Raw genomic sequence first — 24,169 nt, 5'->3', positions numbered from 1 at the left:
TGCTCAGAGTTCCAACCAACTTCAAAGGGAGACTGGTGATCACAGAAGCTCGATGAAATAATGGAACAAGAATAAAATTGGCCCTGTGTGAATTAGATTGCAAAGGCAGGAACCTAGCTTCATTTACCTAAGAAGCTAATGTTTAAATTAAAACCTTTATATGTCGTCTGTAGTTTTCTAGGCATGCAGATTGCGTACCAATGACTAGCCCAGAGAAACTAACAAAGAAATTATAGTAGGATAAAACAAAAGGGAGGAGTTTTTCCTTTACACTTTTCAAATGAAAAACGACTTCTCTTACATATGTACTTATCTTTTTTTCTTCCAGAGCCAGTATAGAAGTGACAATTAGAGGATGATTCTTTTTTTTTCTTTGGCCCTGAAGGGATCTAGCGAGAGACTTTAGTATTTTTCTCTTTGTAAAATAAAGCCTGGCTTTGAAGCCAGAATCTCTGAAATGAGGCATTGCAAATGTCCTTTGATGAATCAGTCTGTGTGAAGGAGAAAGGAAGAAGGGAGCAGCAGATTGATTGCAGCCAATGTACCTCTCCTGCCATGCCCTTTTAATCTTCCTCGAATGGCCGCGGATAATCAAGGGGTCAATCATGAATCCATCACGGGTCCTTGTCTCAGGACAGTTTCCAAATTGTTGAAGCCCTCACTGAAATAAGCCATTTAAAGCAGTTAGCCAGAGTGGGGCGAGAGTGGGGCATGGGTGGGGGGCTGGAGAAAACATCAACTTCAGGGGTCCAACTGAAGGGAGAGAACATTTCCCCTGAGAAACACTTCTGCAGGATGTGCAGGAACAATTTTACCATCAACTTCCTTCATTCATAACTGAATAAATGAAAACCTTACATTGTGCAAAAGGGTGCAGACATGCAAAATATTCAGGGTAAAGTGAAAAAAAAATGCACAGAAGACGACTAGAAGAGAATAAAAAACTCAACTGCAGTTAAAAAACCAGGGAGTTACAAGGTGTAACCTCTGTTGGCTGACACTCCAGTGGCAGTTCTGCAAGTTCTGCTAAATATCCCCTTAGGGATTTCATGCCTCTGGGGGCCCTCTGTCTAAAAGAGAGAGAGAAAAAATGAGTTTAGGGGCTGAGAAAGAATTGCTTACATTAGGAAGCCATAATATCTGTGAAGTTTGCTCAGTGAATGGCTGCCCGCTTGCTGCCCTTAGTAGAAGCACTTGGCAGCTTCGATCTTGCTAGTCCAGAAAGAAATAGCCCTTTCCCTTCCTCCAAGAACATCCTTGACATCAGATGGCAGCCCCTTTTAAATTTTGGATGAGGTGTCAAATGAAATTTGACAGCTAACTGATAGGTTCAAATTCTCACAGGGCAGTCTATCCCTGAGGACACGGAAAAACTAATTCACTGCCAGGCCAGCAAATTTTCAGCGATCCCTATCATTCCACATGCAGTTTGATGTGCAACCAACTGCTTTTTTGGTGGAACACCACTTCTCATTAGATAGGCCCCTCTGGGACAAAGGGCAATGATTTTAGAAGACACATGTCGCCACCCTTCACCCCATACAAAGTTCTCAGAGCTTCCAAAATTTATTTATTTACTGACAAGATGGAGAATTGTCTCTATTGGTGAAATCATTGACCCCAAAGGTGTTTGTAAAAAAATGTTAATTTTAATGTCACTTGTGTCATCCTATACTCTGTCAAATAATCTTAAAAATCCAAAATTATGCCATTTAGAAGAAATGTGTTAATCATTTTCTTTTTTTAAATTAGCATCCTATCTTATTTCTAACCCTACTTACTCTAGCTTTCTCTCATAGATGTGTTCATATTCTGTTAGCTATAAGATTGACCTTGTCCCAATTCTGAAATCAACTGAAACTTAAAGCTAGAAATATTTAAGCAGCCTTAATCTCAATCCCATCTTAAATGTGGTGGAAGGGCACTGTTACGTGGGGGTTTTTGTTCAATTTAGGCTAGCTCACCCTTATTAGGTCTGTAAAAATGGACAAATCACTGAATCATTTGATGTTCTTTTTGTCATCTGTGAAATGAGGATCATAGTAGTACCTAATACAAAAGTATTGAAAGGATTGAATAAAATAGTATCTGACACATAGAAAGGACTCAATAATTGATAGTTTAAGGGAAATAACTATCAGTCTAACAGTAGCCTAGGAAACTGCTGCATGATGGCGTAATGCAACCGGCATTCTCTAACTAAAGCTCTTCAAATATGACCCGGGAAGCAATCAGGTGTTATCAAATAGGTCACTATGCTTCACTACTGTCCTCCAGTACTAACACAGTTCCTTGCCCTTTCTCTGAAGTGATATCAGGAAATGTAGTCCTGAGTTCATTGTCTGAGCTACTCCTATGTTCAATAGACTGAATTTGTGCTCTGGTCCCTATTTCCAAGTCCCATTTCCTCCAGTCTGTCTGTAAAAGATTGTAGCACTGTTTAAGCAGTGTCAGTCTTATGGAAGAGGGAAGATGGAATGAGCTGTGTATTTGCCATCTCAGTTTACAATGAAAGGAGAACAAAACCAGGAGAATTGGAGCTCAGTTTTATTATTAAATAAAATACTGTTCTCTTCTCTGTGCCATAAGTGTCTTAGCTATGAATAAAGTAGAGTGTATTTTCTCAAAGGCCCCATCTATCTGCATCATCTATAAACTGGATCAAATTAGCTGTGAACCACAGTAAAATTTCAAAACAAAGTAAGTTAGATGAAAGGTAAGAGTCTTGCTGGGCGTGGAGGTTCATGCCTGTAATCCCATCACTTTGGGAGGAGAAAGCAGGTGGATCACCTGAGGTCAGGAGTTTGAGACCAGCTTGACCAACATGGTGAAACCTCATCTCTACAAAAAATACAAAATTAGCTGGGTGTGGTGGCTCATGCCTGTAATCCCAGCTACCCGGGAGGCTGAGGCAGGAGAATTGCTTGAACTGAACCCAGGAGGCAGAGGTTGCAGTGAATTGTCATAACCACAGAAAATATAAACTAATATATAAAGTAAAACCTAGTCATACTGAGAAAAATAAATGCTAGCCAATTTAATGAATGAACAACATAAATACCTTTGTGTCTGTAATACAAAAATGAAACAAAAGATACATGTCACAATGCAGAGTCCCAGCACTAAGAGAGGGTTTATTTAAAGATTACACAAATATTTATTGTTCTCTTGCTATTTGTCAGTTGATTTTTTAGACCCTTTAAGATACGTCAGTGAACAGACCAGATAAAGAGATCTGACACTGAGGAATTTATATTCTAGGGCATAAAATAGTAGATAAATAATAAACAGGTAAAGTATTTGGTAATTTAAAGGTAATAAACATTATTTTTAAAATAGGTAATAAACTACAGAAATAGATGGGGACAAGTTGGTCAGATGAAGCAAACAGGGTGGTAAAGATAGGTGGTCATGAGGAAGGTCACATTTGCAGAAATACGTGAGGGAATTTACCACGTAGCTATTGGAATGAGGCTCCTCCAAGGAGTGGGGAATATTCATGGGGCAAGCTCTGAGGAAAGAGAATGACCAGTGTTGGTGGGCTGGGGTACATGAAAGGTGAGGTCAGAAAGTGAAGGAGACTGCTGGGCATGGTGGCTCATGCCTGTGATCCTAGCACTTTGGGAGGCCAAGGCAGGCAGATCATGAGGTCAGGAGATTGAGACCATCACAGCTAACATGGTGAAACCCATCTCGACTAAAAATACAAAAAATTAGCCAGGCGTGGTGGTGGGTGCCTGTAGTCCCAGGTGCTTGGGAGGCTGAGGCAGGAGAATGGCATGAACCTGAGAGGTGGAGCTTGCAGTGAGCCGAGATCGCGCCACTACACTCTAGCCTGGGTGACAGAGTGAGACTCTGTGAAAGAAAGAAAGAAAGATGGGGGGGGGGGAGAAAAGAAAAGAGAAGGAGCCATTAAGGCTATTCTAGGAATGAAGGCATTTAAACAAAGTGGGAAACCATGGCAGGGTGTTAAGCAGAGAAATGACACATGATCAGACAGAAATTTCAATGCATTTTTCTCTGAAAATAGTCTGGGCGAGGGCAGCAAAGACAGATGGAAGGGGACCAGCTAGGAGGCTTTTGCAATAATTTAGATTAAAGATGGTGGTGGTAGTGGCTAGGATTGGAGTAGTATCCCTGGAGGTGATTAAAAATGATTGAATTCTAGATACATTTTGGAGGCAGAGGCAGGAAGGCTTCCTGAAGAACTAGATGTGAGTGTTTGAGTAAAAGAGGAGTCACAGAATAGGGAGAGCAGGAGAGGAGGAGTTCAGGGAGATCTGAAGTTCAGTTTAGGGAATGTGGACATTGCATTGTACATGACTCACTCAAACACAGATGTCCAGTGGGCAGCTGGTTATATGAGTCTGGGGTTCAAGAGCAATGTTTGTGTTGGAGAAATACATTTGGAAATTGTCGTCTACTGATGGTATTTAAAGCCTTTAAACTGGATGGGATCATGAAGGATGAATGCTAAATATAGAAAAGAAGATGGTCATGACTCACTTCAATTTCAAGAGAATGAGGAGAGATTAGCAAAGGAGACAGAGAACGAGTCGTAAGGTAGAAAAACCTAAAGGAATGTGGTTTTAGTCATCACACTGGATGAGACCACAAAAAATGGAGAGAAAGTCAGAAAGGAAGACTTATGTTAACCTTGACAAGTGCAATGTTGGTGGAGTGGTGTGGTGAAATTCTTACTGGAATGAGTTTAAGAGAGAGTGTGAAGAGAGGATTGGAGAATGTGGGTAGAAGCACCATTACAAAGAGTTTTGGTGCAAACGAGAAGCAAAGAACCATAGGTATAACAAAACTGTGATACCAAGAAAATATTCCATTGTTTTAATATATGAGAAATAATACCATTTGTGGGTTGATGAGAATGATCTAGTAGCAGGAAGATCAAGGGAATTGTGCAGGGATGTCCTTGAGAATTCAAAAAGTAGGATATAACATGCAAGACAGGGGTTGCCTTTAGACAATGCTCTAGGAATAGACAGCAAGCCAGAATAACAGTGAGCAAATGCTAGTAGGTGAGTAATTGAGGTGCAGGGAGTATGTAGAGATTTCCTTCCAGTGGACTGAGGTAAGAAGTAGTATCATCAGCTGGGGACAAGTCTAAAGAAGGAATGTTGGAGGATTCAAGAGAGGAGAAGCTATGAAATCATTAACTAGGAAAATGGAAAAATATTTAGGCTAGAAAATTAAAGTATGACTGCTTGATACCATTAGAGCCTCAGTTGAGGTTTTTGTTCATGAAACCACAATGAGACCAGGTAGAGTAGTTGTGTGTTCTTCTCTATTGCATTTAAGCTTCACAGGTACCAGTGTAGACTAGGTAGACAGCTTTTGTAGGGTTGTGGTTTTACCAATTAAGTATAATAAAGTAAAAGAAAAGTGAAAGTTAAATATTAGTAAGGAGGTGTTTATAATAATTGACCACAGAATTAATATATGTAGGGAAAACAGTAAGGATAATAAATGAAGAGCCACAGTAAAAACTTGATAGGATCCATTGACTGGGAATGTGAATGTCGTTAAAGGAGGCTGAGTCCTAGAGGGAGTCAGAAATATTGAAGGCAGAAATGGTGCACACAATTGATATTGAAGGGTTGCAGTTATGGGTATTGATTATGTATGATTACAACATTCTCTCAAGGTCTGACCTTGGGAGTGAGTTCCTGAGGTGAGGTGGAGATAAAAAAAAATCTTCGGAGAAGATGAATTTTAAAGATGAGGATCTAAGTTGTTAGAAGGAACATCTGCCACCAAGAATTAAAACTGGAGTAGCGTTGGAGAGAATGACAGTAAATCCTGTGGCAAAATCATCTCGAAATGAGAAGAAATGACCTGGGGTCCAGTGGTTGACAGCAACGATAAGGGATACTGATGATGTAATCTGATAGCTTGAATTTCAAAGCTGGAATTTTTAGGGAAATGTAAAGAAGAATAGTCTGAAGGCAGCACTGAGAAACAAGAACGGCACCTGTCTCATGTGTGGTACAGGAAAATGTAGGCAGGGAGAATGCAACCCACTAAAGTAAGTAGTGTCCTCAGGGGAGGGCTGGGTAATAAAAAGAGGTAATAGGACCATCAAAAACAAAACAAAAAACCTTGTTGGTAGAATTTGAATATTATAACTCAGATTTAGAATGTATTAGAGCAATTGTGCCTTCTGTGTTATTTTCCTTTACATGAATTCATAGTTCATAGATGGATTGATTTCACTCAATTAATTTAAATAATAGAGCAATATTGTCAGATACTAACTTATTGTAATCCTTAACTCTCAATGACACATCAAAAGGAAAATTAATAAACCTCAGGTAAAATGGTTGTGCCATTTAAAATGGGTCTTCTGTTTTGATTCTCTCTTCTTTGAGCAGATGAGAAAATGCAATGAATGTTGCTCTTGTTGCGTGGAAGAAGTAATTGTATACTGTTATTTTCAACTTTGATCAATCATTTCCAACTCATTTCCTATTTTTCCTTTTAAAAAACCTACTCCACCAACAATTTCAATAGCAGCATGTAAAATAATTTGGGCAGCTGACAGGCAATTCAATTCCCTGGAGGATTTTTAGACAATCAGACACTCAGGAAAAACTTGTAAATTTGTTTTATTCATGGTCAATTTGCTATGGCACATTTTTCTCTACCAGCTCAACTCAACTTCTTACTCAAAAGAGAAGTGGAACATCATTAGGTAGTAGCACAACTGGGTGAGGTGATTAACCAGGCACAGATCATCATTTCTGCAAACAAGCCCTCTCTCTTTGCCTCCTCTATTCTTAAAAGAGTCACATTTGGGTCTCTGTTCATCTATTACCAAGCTCCTGCCAGAACACAAACATAATTCCTCTCTTGGTGACTCTTAGAGTAAGTGTACTCTGAAGCAACTACCAGTAGAGTAAGAGAACAGTTGATCCATGGGTCAGGAGCTAGAGAGCTAAGATGGAACCAAGTAGAAGTCGTTTGATCAAGTAACATTGTATCGGCTATAATAAATACAGCACAAGGAATGAGTAGATTTACCATAAGAGATACCTAAACTCTATCAAACAAGAGGAAGCTAAACATGACCTTTTCTTTTGTTTAGGAGTGTCTTATAAGACCCCAAAAGCCAGCAAGAATAGGTACCAAAAGAAGGGGCTATCGTTAAAGTAGACTGTCTTTCTACCAATGGTAGAAAAAAGGACAGATGTGGACTCTGAGTAACAGAGCTAATTTTAGTGTCTTAAAAGAGATGCTGCCCAATGAAAACACTGGGGTGGGGGTGGTGGGGCAAGTGACCTCAACACAGGTCACTAAAAGTCAGTGGCATAGGGAAAGCTATAAGAGGCCCAACAGAGGATAATGCCTGAGCCAACAGCATACTATTAGAGAGCTCCAGTGGGGTGTCTCCAAGGACACTGGTACCACATCTCCCCAGGGAAAAGAAAGAAAGAGAATTTTCCTTTGAACATCTGCCTCGCTCAGAGGCATCAATGCCAGATTACAACTCTGCCACCTGCCAAATGGATCTGGGTAAGTGAACGTGCTGCCCTGTCTATGTTGGGAGGAATGTTATTTAGCTGGTTTTTACTGTATAGTAATAAAAGCCTATTGTCATGTTTTCCAATTAAAAAAATGAAAGCAATCTAAGTCTTTTTTTGATAAATATTTATTACTCATTAAAAGTATAATCATTTTTCATTAGCTGCATAGTAAAGTAAACATCCCAACAGGCCAGACAGAGCCTATGGTAAATATTTTGAACCCTCTGATGTTGGCTATAGTACAACTAGTAAGGTCTGTCTATTATATCTATATCTCAGCTATGACCTTCATTAAGAAATTTGCTGTGGTTTAAGCTTTTTTTTTTTCCTTCTTTTCCAAACCTTTTCCTCTTTGTAATGGTAGAAATGTTGTTTAGTAATCTCTAAAAATCTCTAGAAATAGGCTGTTTAGTAATCTCTAGATACTGTTTTTTCTTTAAATTACTATTTCAAAATTAAATTTTAAAAAAATAAAATTTTATTTTTGAGAAATAATAATTGTATATATTTATGGGATATGATGTCATGGTTTGATTCATGTTTCCATTGTGGAATGATTAATTAATTTATACATCTATCACCTCACATACTTATCATTTTTAAATATATTTTTTTAGGTCTTTATTTAGTTATTGCTCAGTCAGGTCTTTCCAGACTATTTAACATCCAGGTATTCCATGATCTGGATGTCAGCAAGTGACTGATTATCAATTCTATCTATTAATCTATCTGTATGTCTATGTATCTATATATCAAGGACATTATTATTTTCTAAGCACCTTGTTTCTATCTTTGCATTTTTTTTTTTTTTTTTTGAGATGGAGTCTTGCTCTGTTGCCCAGACTGGGGTGCAGTGGCGTAATCTCAGCTCACTGCCACCTCTGCCTCCCAGGTTCAAGTGATTCTCCTGCCTCACCCTCCTGAGGTGCTAGGATGACAGGCTTGCACCACCACGTCAGGCTAATTTTTCTATTTTCGTAGAGATGGGGTTTCACCATGTTGGCAGGCTGGTCTCGAACTCCTGACCTCAAGTGATTCTCCCATCTCGGCCTCCCAAAGTACTGGGATTACAGGAGTGAGCCACCATGCCCGGCCTTGCATTCTGTCTTGATTTCACTTTTGTTTCTTTTCAAAGATGAAAAGAGTTAAGAATACAATTAAAAAATACAGAGGTGAGTAGAAATAAATATTTAAAAAATCTCATTATCACTGTGGTTATGATCTCACTGGTAATGGTTTGATTTCACTGGTAATTTGTTTGAAGTTTCTCTGTCTCTCTCTGCCTCTGTGGGGTCTCTCTTTCTCTTTCTCTGCCTCTGTGTCTCTGTCTCTTTCTCTCATCTGTCCTTCTTCCCTCCTTCCACCTTTCAGAGTATGAATAAATAAATAAATAAGCCCTCCATGGAGGAGGAAAATAAAATTTCGATTGTCTTTTCTCAGCCTCTTTCCCCTTTTACACCCTTAAACAAAAACACAAATACTCTGATTTTGATTCCATCATAAGAATTTGACCTAAAGCATGTACAATAAATTTGAAACTTTCTCTTGTCCTTTAAATGTGGAAACCAGGATGGAAGACACTTTTGTGTAGAAAAACGTCTTATTTGAATATGCATGGGTAAATCCTAAGATTTGACTGGAATAGGAGAGGTTGAAACAAAGAAAGGGCAATTTACTTTGCATAATAATGTAATGTGAATTTTCCACTTTCCCTAGGAGGCTTCAGAAGGAGGACGTTGGGAGATGGGAGTGGGTTGAGATTCAAAGAAGCTAGAGAGTAAAGGCAATCTACTGGGTGGGTGCTGAGTCATCCTAATAGTGTGAGACATTCCTTATGAAGGGATGTGAGTGTGTAATTTCAAAAGCACTGACTTCCAACTTACACATGTAAGTTGTTCTCTACTGTATGCTGTAATTACCTGCCTTTATCTGCAAGTGTCCCCTGAGGCTTACATAGCCCAGCATTGTGTGTGATTGCTGCTCTGGAGAACAGTAAACAGGAGGCTTCCTTCCTGCTCTGGGAGAAGAAAACCAAAATGAGCAATAGCTGCCTGCAGGGAGAGTAAAACAACTGGGGAAGTTCAGGAGCAGCAGTTGGAAGCTACAGTGATAAGTTATTATCAAGAGAATGTGGCTGGGCGTGGTGGCTCACACCTGTAATTCCAGCACACCGGGAGGCTAAGGTGGGAGGATTGCTTGAACCCGGGACAGCCTGGGGAACATAGTAAGACCCTTGTCTCTATAAAAGAAAGAAAAAGAAAAGAAAGAAGAGAAGAGGAGAAGAGAGGGAAAGGGAAGGGGAAGGGGAAGGGAAAGGGAAAGGGAAAGGGAAAGGGAAAGGAAAGGAAAAGAACATATGACCCAAAAGGTCTTAATCTTTCTTTCAGCTTAACTAAATTTTAGATAGGTTTTTTTCTGACTCCAGGGCTCTGACCTCCCTTTTCTTAGAGCATTTACTTCAGAAAACAACTTTCAGTTGAAAATTCTTTCTCTACCCTTTTGAGATGTAAATCTTCTTTCAGCCTCTTACCAGGTTTACAACCCAGGATTGTCTTTCTGAAGACCTGGGATCTCTCCCTTTGAAATGTAAACATCGAGAAAGGCAGCACCATCTCCTAGTCTCTGTGGGAGGGCAGGAGCCTAACTTCAATACATTTCAATTAGCAAACACAGAAGGCCTAATGACATCGACTAGCCTCCTGCCTAATCTCCTCCAACACTTTTCCATTAGCTCACCCCAGCATTTAAAAACTCTTCCACTTTTGTTTCAAATGGCGATGAGTTCAATCTCCCTTACTGCAATAGTCTTGAATAATCTTCTCTGCTGTTTTAAACAAATGCCTGGTGCAATTTCTCTTGGCTATTCCCCATCTCAGGAATCACTGGAAAACTGGGGAGGAGATCTTTGGACTGGGAACAGTCATACAGTATGGTAGATCTTGGTTGGGAGCACTTGCCCAACATTTATTTATTTTTTTTTTAAGGTACTACCCCTTCCCTACTCTCTATCGCTTTGTGGGAACTGCCAATCAATGTGCCTCCCCTCTGTATTCCCCCTCCCAAGTGGTGGACAAACGATCTGGGCTGAACTGGACCTGTGAAACTCTCTAGGGTAAGTGCATCTTTAATCGAATGGCTCAGGACAGAAAACGTTGAAGTGAATTCATCCCAATGTCAGCAGCTTAAAGATACTATTCATTAGCGTCTGCATGCCAGAGTCCAGGAGCTCTTTTCACTCCAACTCTGTGATGAACCGTAGTTCTTGAGTTGTTTCATTGGTTTTGCTGAGCTACTAAGCTACCCTACAGCCTTCCCTTATCACCTCCTTTTTTTTTTTCTTACACGATATATTACTTGCTTTTTCCTACTTGCAATAAAAGAAGGATAAGTGGTATGTGTAAAATGGGAACTAAGCTCATTTTCATATGTATATATAATAAAGGACAGAGAAACCCTGGCAGTACATCGGTCCCATCCCACCCATCCTACCCTATCTGATCCTCTTTCTCCTTCCTCCCCTCTTTCCTGTTTTTCTCCTTTCTTTCAATCCATTGTCTATGCATGTGTCTATGTTGGTTGATGCATACAGATTTTAATTATATTAAACACATGTGTGTGTGTGTGTGTGTGTGTGTGTAGTTTTTGTTGTTGTTGTTAACTTTTTTCTTTTGCGACAGTCTTGCTCTGTCACCCCAGGCCGGAGTGCAGTGAAGCCATCTCAGCTCACTGCAACCTCCGCCTCCCGGGTTCAAGCTATTCTCCTGCCTCAGCCTCCCAAGTAGCTGGGACTACAGGTATGTGCCACCACGCCCAGCTAATTTTGCATTTTTAGTAGAGATGGGTTTTCGCCATGTTGGCCAGGCTGGTCTTGAACTCCTGACCTCAGGTAATCCACCTGCCTCAGCTTCCTAAAGTGCTGGAAATTACAGGTGTGAGCCACCATGCATGGCCCAGATTCTAATTATATTTTTAATGTAGCTTTCTTAGTTTGACTCTTACTTTGTTACCCTTTTTCTACTTTTATTGATTTCTCTGTTTCTTGAGACCAGTTCTGGCCACATCTTTGGCCCATCAGTGACCTGTAAACATGTCTGCAACCAGTTGTTTGAGTTTTGCTTCTCACAGCTCCAGGGAATGCAGGCTGCTACGTGGAGCCCTGAGGTGCTGCCTATGAAACCCACTTGCTCATTCTCTGGTTAAGTCCTTGCTGAGAGCTGTTCAGTGGCTGTGAATGCTACAGAAGACATTGATCTCTTCCAGGTCTATCACTGAGGCTATGACGAGCATTCTCATTCTTTTTTTCTCCTCTGTGCTGTTTTCCAACCCTTATACAAATCTCTAATTTGCATTCAAGGAAGGTTTCACAATTGCATAGTCTTGGATCAATATAGAAATACAAGAGTCAAAACATTTACATATAGATGGTAACAGAGAGGAAAGTAAGGCCTGGATGTGTTTTCAAATCTGTCTACTCTGCATTAGAAAATGCATGAAATAAACAAAAAAGAAAGCACATGACAGAGGTTAATCAGACCTCTGCTAGGATCTTGGCTCTGATGTTCAAAAGCACTTCAACACTTGTTTCTCTTGTTGTTTCTGTTGTTTGAATACCATTGAATTTTCTCAGTTTCCAAATCTATAATACGAAGATTATAATTTCTATTTCGGGGTTTGTGTGAAATTATGTAAATGAACCTCTTTAGTGTCTAATAAATAATGCACACTAAATAAATAGCAGTGATGATAATGCCATTGATTAATTACTGTTATTTTTATTATTGTGATGAAAATGATCCCTAACCATAATACATTACATTGGTGGGAGAAAATCCATTATCAGTAAATATCATTGCACTAGGTATGAACATTAGTAACAAAAGTAAAAGCTTTTGCAAAGGAAAGGGGCAAATTTCTTTTAATAAAGCCAGGTCCACAATTGACAGCCAAAGAGTTATCACAGGAACCCCGTTGGGAAAACACAAAACTTGGAGGGCACAGAAACCTTTTGTTTCTCTGAATGTAGAGAGATTCCTTGCCAGATGAGGTTTAGTAAGTGCTTACAACTCCAATATAAATAGACAAAAAGACTTAAAATCAGTAAACACAATCTAGATAGAAATACTACAACCTCATCTTTTATGTCACTTAAATAATTAAAACGCTTCTCATTGAATAATGAAGTTATTTAAGGAGAAACATCAGAAAAGCATCCAGCCGGCAGATCTAACTGCTTTTGCCTCGAGTGACATGTTCCCAGCAGTGGGTTATATTATGCCTTCATAAAATGTGTTCTGTCATTTTTTTCAGTGCTGTTATTTTTGGCGGATAGTAAGAAAAAGTATCTATCTATGGCGTATGAAAGCTCTGGATAAAAATAAGGAAGTGAGTGATTCCTGACGCAGGTGAAGCCTTCCAACACCTTGAAGCAAAACCTGTCCAAACTAGAGGAGTGAAAGTAGCACTCATACATAGAAATCTACAAATGCAGGGATTTTAACCCTGAAACATGGGTTTTGCCTCTTCACATATATTTTCAACGGAAACTGCAACTAGATTAAGGGCATGATCATAGAGTGAGATTTTTGCCCTAGGTTAGCATTTTTACACAATATTTTATATTATTTTATTTTTTTGTGAGATGGAGCCTCGCTCTGTCACCCAGGCTGGAGTGCAGTGGCGCGATCTCGGCTCACTGCAATCTCCGCCTCCTGGGTTCACGCCATTCTCCTGCCTCAGCCTTCCGAGTAGCTGGGACTACAGGTGCCCGCCACCATGCCCAGCTAATGTTTTATGTTTTTTAGTAGAGACGGGGTTTCACTGTGTTAGCCAGGATGATCTTGATTTCCCGACCTCGTGATGAAAGAAATCAGGCACATTCCTCAGTCCTGGGCCCAGCAAATACATTCAGCTTGACACACTCCACCTGCCTCGGCCTCCCAAAGTGCTGGGATTACAGGCGTGAGCCACGACGCCCGGCTTTACACAATATTTTAATAGGTGCCTTCTATAGGAGCTTCCATGATGAACTAAGTTTGAAAAACACTAGGTTAACAAATTTAAGTAGATTTCACCTCATTTTCCATCCAGCCTCCCCACTGCCCAATGGTAGAGCTATTACTGACTACTATCTGTTTTCCCTTTCTGTCTTAACAGTTGGGTATAGACTCAAGTTACACTACATCTCTCAGCCTCCGTTGCAGTTAGGGGTGACTGTAGGACTAATTTCTTCCCAATGGAATGTAAGTCCATGTGAGATATGTTAATTAATATTAACATTAATTAACGCATTCCCTGCTCTGTCTTCCTGCATCGTAGCTATTTAGTCAATCGTTTATAGTTGAAGTTTTTGCCTTGTTCTTTCAGAATAAACTCCCAACTATTCTCACCTCCTCTGACCAGCCAAAGAATACCCACATGCTTGCAAAATAGTTGGTTTGTCACAGGTGTTTTCTTGGACCTTGAAACTTCCCCTGAGGATGCCTTCGTAAGCTCTCAGACTTCCTGCTGACTGCATGAAAATACCTTAGGTTTATCCAGGAAGCCATCTTTTGAAAATGGCAGAACTGCTGTCATTTTGGGTCCTAGAATTATTCCATAGAGAAACAGAACTTTATTTATTAACTTAAAACAGCCATCTAGAGTCACTTTGCCAGAGTTCCAACCCTCTCTCCTCCACTCTGCGCACGATTTTTCAAAATCTGAAAAATTCAGTGGTGAATAATGAGGTTTTCGATTTCAAAAGTGGACGCTTGAGGTCTCTCTTAGGGGAAACACATGTGTGACAAAACAACTATTTTAATTTGCAAGCTTGTGGGTATCATTTGGCAGGTCAGGGGAGGTGAGAGTAGTTGGGGGTTCATTCTGAAAGAACAGGGGAAAAACTTACACTGTAAACAATGATTGACTACAGAATTGTGATACAGAGCCTGGCACGTGGCTCACGCCTGTAATCCTAGCACTTTGGGAGGCCAAGACAGGTAGATTGCTTGAGCTCAGGAGTTTCAGACCAGCCTGGGCAACATGGTGAAACCCTATCTCTACAAAAAATACAAAAATTAGCCAGGCATGGTGGCTCACACCTGTACTTCCACCTACTTGTAGGGCTGAGGTAGGAGGATCCCTTGAGCCCAAGAGTTGGAGGATGTAGTGAGCTGAGATCACGCCACTGCATCCAGCCTGGGTGACAGAGTAAGACCCTGTCTAAGAAAAAAAAAAAAAGAGTTGTGATGCAGGAAGACAGAGCAGGGTGTGAGGAGAGAGGCCATTACAGTCACCTAGCCTGGGAAAGACCACAGTTAGTTGGCTTTGACAGATGGGCTGGTGTCTGTTTGAGTGGACTCCCTCCGCAGTCACCAGTAGGGAACTGTAGAGAAACCTATTAATGATCAGAGTGAGTCCTTTGCCATTCAAAACACCACTCCCATTTTGCCTGTGCTCAGGGACATGACTGTTGCCCTCCCTTTGCCCATCCTCTAGGAGCATTCCCCTCCACAGCCATCTCCACTGTTCCCTAGGATCTTCTTGAGGAGTAACTTTGCCAATTCTTTCTTAGCCCTTTTGTCTGCATTATGATTGTAAAATATTCAGAAATCTTGCAAGCCACTTGTTAAACATCAGTAGCCTGTAATCAGTCATGGTGGAATATTTACCCCATGAACACTGGCAAAGCTACCAATACCCTTGCCTGTGAGCTCCATGATATAGGCAGTAGAGACATGGCCTGGGGAGACCATGGAAAAGAGGGAAAAACGCTCATCACTGCAATTATACAGTATAAAACTGAACATAAACAGTTGATATCTCCCATACTATGAATGTCACCTACTCACCACCAATGATTATTCATTGAGTACTGTAATATATTAAGTTCTGGGATTATGAATATATTCTAGCAAAAAATAAATGTTACCTATAAGATGCTTTTCACCACTTAAATCCCTTGGGAGGAAATATTTTGAGTCTTGTAATTTCAAATAAAATGAAAACACAATAAACTAAAATAGTCTATTTCTAGTAATTATGATACTTGGTTAAAAATATGAAGAATATACTTACATAGTTGGGAGACAAGAAATAATCTGATCTCCATAGTGCATAATTGCCCTACCATGAAATCAGGATTTTCTTTCCCTCTGTCTTTGAAACTATTCAAGTAAAAGACCATTAGTAGCCTGATGATCCTGCAAAACATGTTTACCTCAGGAAAATTATTGGGCAATATGGAAACCACAGGAGTGGATTAGGCTGCCCACTCAAATGCTCTATGTCGTCTTCAATTGAAGGTTTGATGAATCAGAGCTGAAAAATGTGATCCCCCCACCTGTTTCTATGAAACAGTCAAGTAGCAAAAAGTCTCTGAACATTATTTCTCTAGTTTCTTATTAATAACATGACACTACTGTAAATTTTAGAAGTTGTGCTCCCCACGACCTCCCAAAGGTCGTTTGTAACTACATCTCCTATGAAGTATGAACCCTTGCCTTTCACAGAATAAAGTTGATCTGCTGACAGTAATGAGACAAATATGTATTAGCTTCATGCCTCGGAAACTGTAGTGCCCCTAGTGAATCCTTGACATTTACTGTGTGCAATTTCCCTTGGTGTAAAACGCAGTCTAAAAAACAACTAGAACGCATGAACATGCTGGCAATAGCTATGTCAGCCAAGAACTGACTTATTTAAACGAAGTTATAACCTATTCCTTGAGTACTGAGTAGGGTGTGTGAATAAAATAGCGGTAGATACTTGGATGAGATGTTTAATGCAAAATCATGCTTTAACAACAGTTTCTTTTTATTTAAATCAGGACCTCATCATTTAAAACAAATTCTAGCTTTTGGGAATGTGATTTTCTTACACATCAGGATTTAATAAGCTAAATCTGATACCATCACTCTTCAACACTTAGAAGAAAATCTAAAATCCAAGCCCTTTCAAGGTGCTCTGTGATTTAACTGTTGTGTACCTCATCCAAGTTATTTTTCCACCACTGTCCGTTGTCATGTCATATTCTGGTCTTCTTGCTCTCTGGCTCTGAGATGCCAAGCCCAGCCAGCCTCCAGAGTTTGGCATTTGACAGTCCTTGTCTTGCAATGTTCCTTCACACCATTAATAGGCTGCATACCTGGACCCTTTTCCTCCTTGCGAGCATAGCTAAAATTTCTCCTTCTCAGAAAGACTTTCCTTGACCACTCAACAAATTTGGTCATGGTCACTCACTCTTTATCACATTACTCTGTTTTTACATTCCTCTTATCATGGTATATTTTTTGCCTCCCTTTATTACAATAGAAAATGAGTTCTAGACAGTAGTAGCCCTTGTCTGTCGTTTGGGTGATTAAAAAGTTGTCCCAGTCTTTATATTTTGAGAATGTTCTGTTTTCTACTGAGCATGGGTATTTGGAAATGCTTTGAAAAGTACTTTCAAAATCTTTGCAATGGATCACAGAATCTATAAAAAATCAAATTCAGAAAGATTATCTACTCCAGCTGCATAGTTTTAAAGTTGAAAATGTGGAATTGATATAGTAAACTTAGACCCTTATTTCTGGCTCCCATTTCAAACCTGTCTCTGACATATTAGAATCTATTATGAAGACTTAACTGTAGATAGGCCTTAACCAAAAATTTCAGAAGTTTTGTCTAAAATTATCAAAATGTTTGAAAATTAGACATAACTTAGTTTTTGAGATTCTGATGAAAATCTGAATCTTTCTGGTAGAGCAAAAACCTTTTGCTTAGGTATAAAAATTTCCCACAGTTTTAGCGGTCTCATGTATGATTCTCTAAATTGTTTTCATTCTCATTTTCAAAGATCTACATGAGAAACTTGTTCATTCATTTATTCAGTCATACCTCAATGCTTGTGAACCACTTTAATAGTCAAAACAGGGAATAAGAACTCAAGAACACTAAAAGTTTCCCAACAAATTGAACTAAAAAGAATGACATGTAAGTGATTATTAAACAACAAAAACCACAGAGATGTCACAAAAACGATCATCTTCATAAAGCATGAAGATACATTTTTTTTCTGAATGGCTACTGTGTCAGAAAGTTTGACAGGTGGATTTCTAATTCTCACATTTTCCCTGAAAACTAGGAATTGTTACTTTTATTTTATAGGCAAACACCCCTGAGATTAGTGAGGTGACAAACAAAAAAACTTTGTCCAAAGTCACACAGTTCATTATTGAAAAACCGGGAATCTGACTCCAAAGACCATAATTTTCATCTTTATTCCATGTGCACAGAAGCCTATGGAACATTTAGGAATGGATGAGTTTAGTATATGGAGTCCCACACAATCCACAATTTTCAGCCAGATTCTCTGAATGCCTTTCTCACTTATGAGCTATAATGTGTGCAGGCTAACTTTGGTGCATGTCATTGCTGTAGGCAGAAATTATGTGAAATAGATGTTCATATAGCTCAAATTGGCATGTGTCTTTCATTATTTAAAACAAAAGCTGAATTATTAAAAATAAGTTTTACAGAATAAATGCAAGCACCATGTGTTCAAAATGGTAAAAATCAAAATGCAGAGGGATAAGGATGATAAAAAGTCATCTTTGGTGATAAAAAGTTTTGGACAGAAATCACTAGGAGTTCCACCATGGTTTAGATGAATGGAGAGAGATGAATTCAGACAAATGCAATCCTGAGGGCTTTACTAGGATCAAGGCTGATCAGCTACTGTATACAATGATGTGTACTAGAAGAGTTCCATTTTGAAGCCTCAGGGAATTCTTCTGAATGGGTGGTGGTCATGCCTACTAGTTGTTAATTATTTTAAAAACTGCCCTGACTTAGCACCTTAAAGGGGGAATTCAAAAGGAACAAGACATGTTTTAAGCACAGATGTTTTAGGTATTATGTTAGCTACTTCCTACATTGAATCTCTTACTGTCTATCTACAAGGTAGTGGTCCTTATTTAGATTTTATAGATTTGGAGAAGAGGCTTAGAATTGAAATTCTTTGCCTAAGATTAAGCAACAAATATTTGTATAGGTCCCTTCTTTTTTTTACTTAGCTACCTAGCATTCATTCTTCTTTCTTCTGGTAGCAGTACACTATATTTCCTTGGTAAACCATCTCTTTCAAAAATGTGAGTCCATACTCTATTCTAGGCTTGAGGGATGTCCAAGCAAGTGTATTCTTTCTCTGGACATAGTAAAACCTTTGTAAAGGATCATGACCCCAGTCAGGAAAATTCAGAATCCAAAGGGAACTTTTACCTGAAAGACTGGGAAAGAGACACGCTCTTTTTTGCCGGAAAGAGAGCTTTGAGGATATAAGTCTGATGCTAGTGGAAGCCAACATAAGAGGAGTGTCTGTTTCAGAGTATACTAGGAAACAGAACATATGGATAGAGAACAAATCTTTTAGATCTTATGTTCATATGTACCTGAAGTCATAAACCTTTCTCTGAATTTTTCAATTCCACTGACCAATACAATCACTTACTTGCTTAAGCCACATGGATTGGGATTTTCTATTACACACAGAAGCATCCTTGGAAAACTTTGGAGGCATTTTTGGTTGTCAGTATAATATGAGGGTTCTACTAGCATGTCGCAGGAAAGGATCAGGGATTCTTAATATTCTGTAAAGTTGTAGAAAAATTCTACAAAGAGAAAAATTGTTAAACCCCAAATGCCAATATTGCCCGTTAGAGAAACACTGGTTGCTGAGAAGTGTGTTACTTGGAGGAAATCTTGCAAATAGCCTGCATATAAATGAAAACATATGCATAAAGTTTAGGAGATAATAACGATACCAATAAGATCTCATTGGGGCTTATATGTGGCAGTAGGAAAGTACAGCTAGAAAAGCTCTGCTGTTGACAGTATGTAAAAGGTATGCATTTGTAGTTTATCTCAAGGTAATGGTGAACCATGGAAGGTTCTAGAGCAGGATGGTAATGTGATAAAAAGCCTGTTATAAGATGACTAATTTGGGAAAAGTATATTGGGTAAATTACAAAGTAGAAAGAAAGGAGGCAGAAAAACTGAGTAGGCTTAAGACCTACTCAATAGGTCTTTATAGAAGAAAGAATGTACTGACTTCTCTCAGTTTTTGTTGTTGCTTCCTCAGCATATTCAGATTAGCTATAAAATAAGAGTACAATAAGAAATCAGCCTTTTTGGCAATGTATGTATGTGTGTGTGCATGTGTGATGGCTAAAGAGCAAATAGAGGCTATGACCAAAAACAGAAAAATACTGCCATCATGATATAAAGTGTGTTTCTGGTTCTTCTGTAAACGAGAGCCATTTTCTTTGCCTAGGCAAGATCATTTTTATTTGATTAGAACCACACAGCTGTGAAATGACTGAATATGATTTGGATAACCTCACACATCAGGCATTAATCCAAGTTTGAACTTTAAGAAGAATATACTTTATACAAATTATGTAGAGTGAGACAAACTATGATATATTTAGTAAGCATGCATTTGTAAAAATATGTATTTTCATTTCTGCTGGTACAGAAAATAAATAGCTTGTTTAGTTTTTCCTAATTGGTAAAGTGATACAACACGTATCTGTGATATTTGTTGACTTTGAGATTCATATTCTTCAGACTTTCCTCCATGGTGTATGCTTTGTTTTTGATAATCAGTATTTTATCTACCAGAAAACGTGTTAATTGTCAGCAACAGGCCTACCATGTAATTGAAACACAAAACTGGAAGATGACACTTCGTTTTGTTTCTGGGAAGTTCAATTATTGAAACTGTAATATTATGCCAGATAGTTAACTAATCATATTGATACTTCTAATTCACTGACTATTTTTGTCTTCACTTTCCTTCCCCCAAAATTGGTACATTGAAACCCGAAACGCAATTGTGGCTGTATTTGGAGATGTTGCCTCTAAGGAAGTAATTAAGATTAAAAAGAGGCCAGAAGAGTGGGGCCCTGATCCAATAGGAATCGTGTCTGTATAAAAAGAGACGTGACAGAACTTACACGTGTTCTCTGTCTCCCTCTCTGTGCGCACACAATCGGGGTGGCCAAGTCAGGATACAATGAGAAGACAGTCAGGGAGAGGGCCCTCGCCAGGAACCAAATGGGTTGACAACTTGAGCTGGAACTTCTTGCCTTCATAACCATGAGAAAATAGATATCTGTTGTGTAAGCCACCCAGCCTATCCTGTTTCGGCATTTGATTATGGCATCCTGAGCAGACTAATACAATCATCTTACAAAAAATGCGGCAAATTAAAGAAGAAAGATCAGGAAAGAGCAAAGAAACAAAGTAACTTCTGTGGTCAGTTCTTACAATAAATTGCATAAGGAGATAAATTATTCATTCTGTGATCAAGAAAATACGGAACAAATAAAGAATTATTACCAATATTGAACACTAGGTAAGAAAACTGTCCTTACTAGAGAAGGATTAATTTCCTGTGAACTTTCTGCCTCTAATAAGAATGTATAACAGTTGTTATATATATATATAAAATATCTTTTTACAAGATGTGTTTTATATTATTTTATTATTATTTATTTTATTATATCTTTATGTTATTATTTTTCCTCCTACTGGTTTCCAAACTCTTTGAGGCCAGTAACTCTGTGTGTGTCTATATTTATATCCACAGCCTTATCTATGTCTAATAAAGGCTTGATGACAGTCCTTGGTTTACATTTCATGAATATATATTGATTGATTAATAGATTTAAAAGATAGCCTATCACATCATATTTTTATTATCCATTTTCTTGCCCATATCCCTACCAGACTACAAATTCCTTGAGAGCAGAAACTGTGTTTTTTTTTGTCATGTAGTAGGTATTCAATAAATGGCTACTGAGTGTAAATAAATGACATAATAAATCAAACTGAAAACAGGAAGCTGTGAGTTGAGTGTAAGAGACTTCTTTTTTGAATGGAAATTAATTGTGAAAATGTCTCTGCAGTGGGAAGCCACTGTCACTGGGGACTTTCACAGGAAGCTTGGAGAATGCTAAAAACTAACAAATATGCTGGAGGAGACTAAAAACTAAGATTCCATGTTGTGGAGGCTTTGAAACGATAACTTCCTTTGTATATTATAGAATCATATACATTTTGAATAAAATAAATTAACACTGAAACACAAAGAAAGTATACATACACACATGCATTCATAAATACATACACACACACACACACACACACAAAAGAAGCTTATTGCTTCTTTGTCTATGTGTACACAGACAAGAAGCAATACAAAGAAGGAAGCTCATTGCCCTTATTTTGAAGCATTTACACAACATAAAGATTTCTGTTTAATCTATTGAAAATACCTCCAAATGCTAAAGGAAAGGTTGTTTTACAGCTCAGGAGTCTATAAAGGTTCTAACAAATACTCTTTCCTTTTCAATTGTCCAACATACCCAATGCCTGACCTTTGTCCACCTGGAAGCATCTGTTCCTTGACTGTTTTGATCAGAGTGTACCAACAAAGATAAACACAGCTAATTGCCTTCTCTACTGCAGTAGAAGCTAGTTAAAGACAACAGTAACAGCAAAACCATGAGACACCTCAGACCCCACATCACCCAGTGCTTTAGAAAATTTTCAAGGGCAAATGTACTTGACATTGAATTTAGGTTTGAATGGAAGCAACTTCTCTCTCCTGAGTGGTAGCTTTAAAGAATAATTAGAAAGCACTGTAATAAAAATTTTGTTTTCTAAAATCCTAGATTTGGTCATGCAACATGATGTCAGTATGAGTGGAAAACAGTTTATTTTAAAGGAAAAAAAAAGAGAGTATGAAGAACTGAAATGAGAGATTCGAGTGAATGAAGGAGGGGAAAAGGAGGAAAGAAAGAAAACAGCAAAAATCAAGATTCTGTTAGAGTATGCCAAAGGTCAAATTATGTTTAATAACATTTCTAATTTTATGAGGTATAAATATGATGATAGTTATGTCATGACATCATTTAGCCCTAGAATTGGAGGAGTGCTTGGTCATTTAGATAATGGAGCTGAGGATGGTAATAGGATGAAATGGATAGTGCAAGGTGACAGGTTAGTTCTTTTAGGATCATAGGCTTCTTCCTAGTGCTGCATAAAAGGGATTATTATATTGGCTTTCAGAAGTATCTTGACATTTCCATTAAAATCATGATTTTGACAGGTTTATGTATTCAGCCCTTTTCATTTGCATGGGATTGAAACTTGACATTAAAAATCCTCAGACCAAATGCATTTTAAACATCACGCATACTTGCATATTTATGTATGCACACAGTAAATGCAACATGTAAGCCTACACAATATATATCAAGTTTTAATAGGTCTTATACTTTATAGTTTTTACTGAATTCCTCATTGCCTTGGAAAGTGTTAAATAATCTACCTAAAAGATGAAAAATACTTGAAGAGTTTGAATGAATGTGGTCTGCATGAAAAGCTGTATTTCTGGTAGCAACCAGGATACTTGCTGCTTAATAAGTTAAGTATTCTAGGCTTTTAGTACAACTCATTTTATTTGGTGAAGGCTTTTATATATTTTAATGTGTTATCACTATTTTTTCATACCTTTTGGCTTTTATTTTTCAAGGGCTGTGCAATTTCATTTAAAAGCATCACATTTTATTCATTGAAAGTTCCCAGCATAGACTTATTATTATCTCTTATTAAGTAAAATTGGGCTTTCTTTACTGTGTTCTATGCCCTTACTATTCAAACAGTTTTCAAGGGACCAGCAACACTGGCACCACCTGGGAGCTTGTTGGAAATGCAGAGTCTCAGGCTCCACACCCGACCTACCCAAATCAAGAGTTTTCCTTCTAGCAGGATGCCGAGGTAATTCCCAGGCACATTAAAGTTTGAGACGCTGTGGTCTAAACAATACTCGAAAGAAAAATAAGTGAAAACCCTGTAAAATATTCTTAGATTTTTCTCTTTTTAAATTATCAATATATTTAGAAATAATCAATTACCAAAACTTTCAACCTTTTACGGGAAGCTTGATGTCATGTGCAGCTGTCTCAAAACCTTGATAGTTTAGCATGCCATTTCTACTGCTGTTAATGTTCTCTGTAGCAGGAGTGACAAACTGGTCCCTGAGCCAAATCGGGATCATAGCCTGTTTTCATATAGCCTGTGAGCTAAGAAAAACTTAAACACTCTTAAATGATTGAGAAAAGTCAAAGAAAGAGTATTTCATAACACAAATACTATATAACATTCAAATTTCAAAGTCTATAAATGAAGTTTTAGACAATTTATTATCTACGGCCATAATGTCACAGTTGACTAGTTATAACGGAGAACATATGTCCTGCAAATACAAAAATATTTATCATTTGGCCCTTTAAGGAAAATAAAAGTGGAACCCCACTCTAAAATATAGATCTCTGTGTGTGTGACATGTGACAATACTATTAAGTATGAACCCACTCTGTTAAACAAAATTATTCAATGTTCTTTAGAAATCTGGACACTTAAGCTAGGTGAATAGAGAAATAAACACATAAATCTGAAATTATTATTATTATTGTTATTATTATTTTTTGAGATGAAGTCTTGCTCTATTGCCCAGGCTGGAGTGCAGTAGCACAATCTCGGCTCACTGCAAGCTCTGCCTCCCAGGTTCATGCCATTCTCCTGCCTCAGTCTCCCGAGTAGCT

This window comes from Colobus angolensis, unplaced genomic scaffold, assembly GCF_000951035.1.
Source record: "Colobus angolensis palliatus isolate OR3802 unplaced genomic scaffold, Cang.pa_1.0 Scaffold27, whole genome shotgun sequence".
Taxonomy (NCBI): domain Eukaryota; kingdom Metazoa; phylum Chordata; class Mammalia; order Primates; family Cercopithecidae; genus Colobus; species Colobus angolensis.
Note: the sequence above shows the minus strand (reverse complement) of the source record.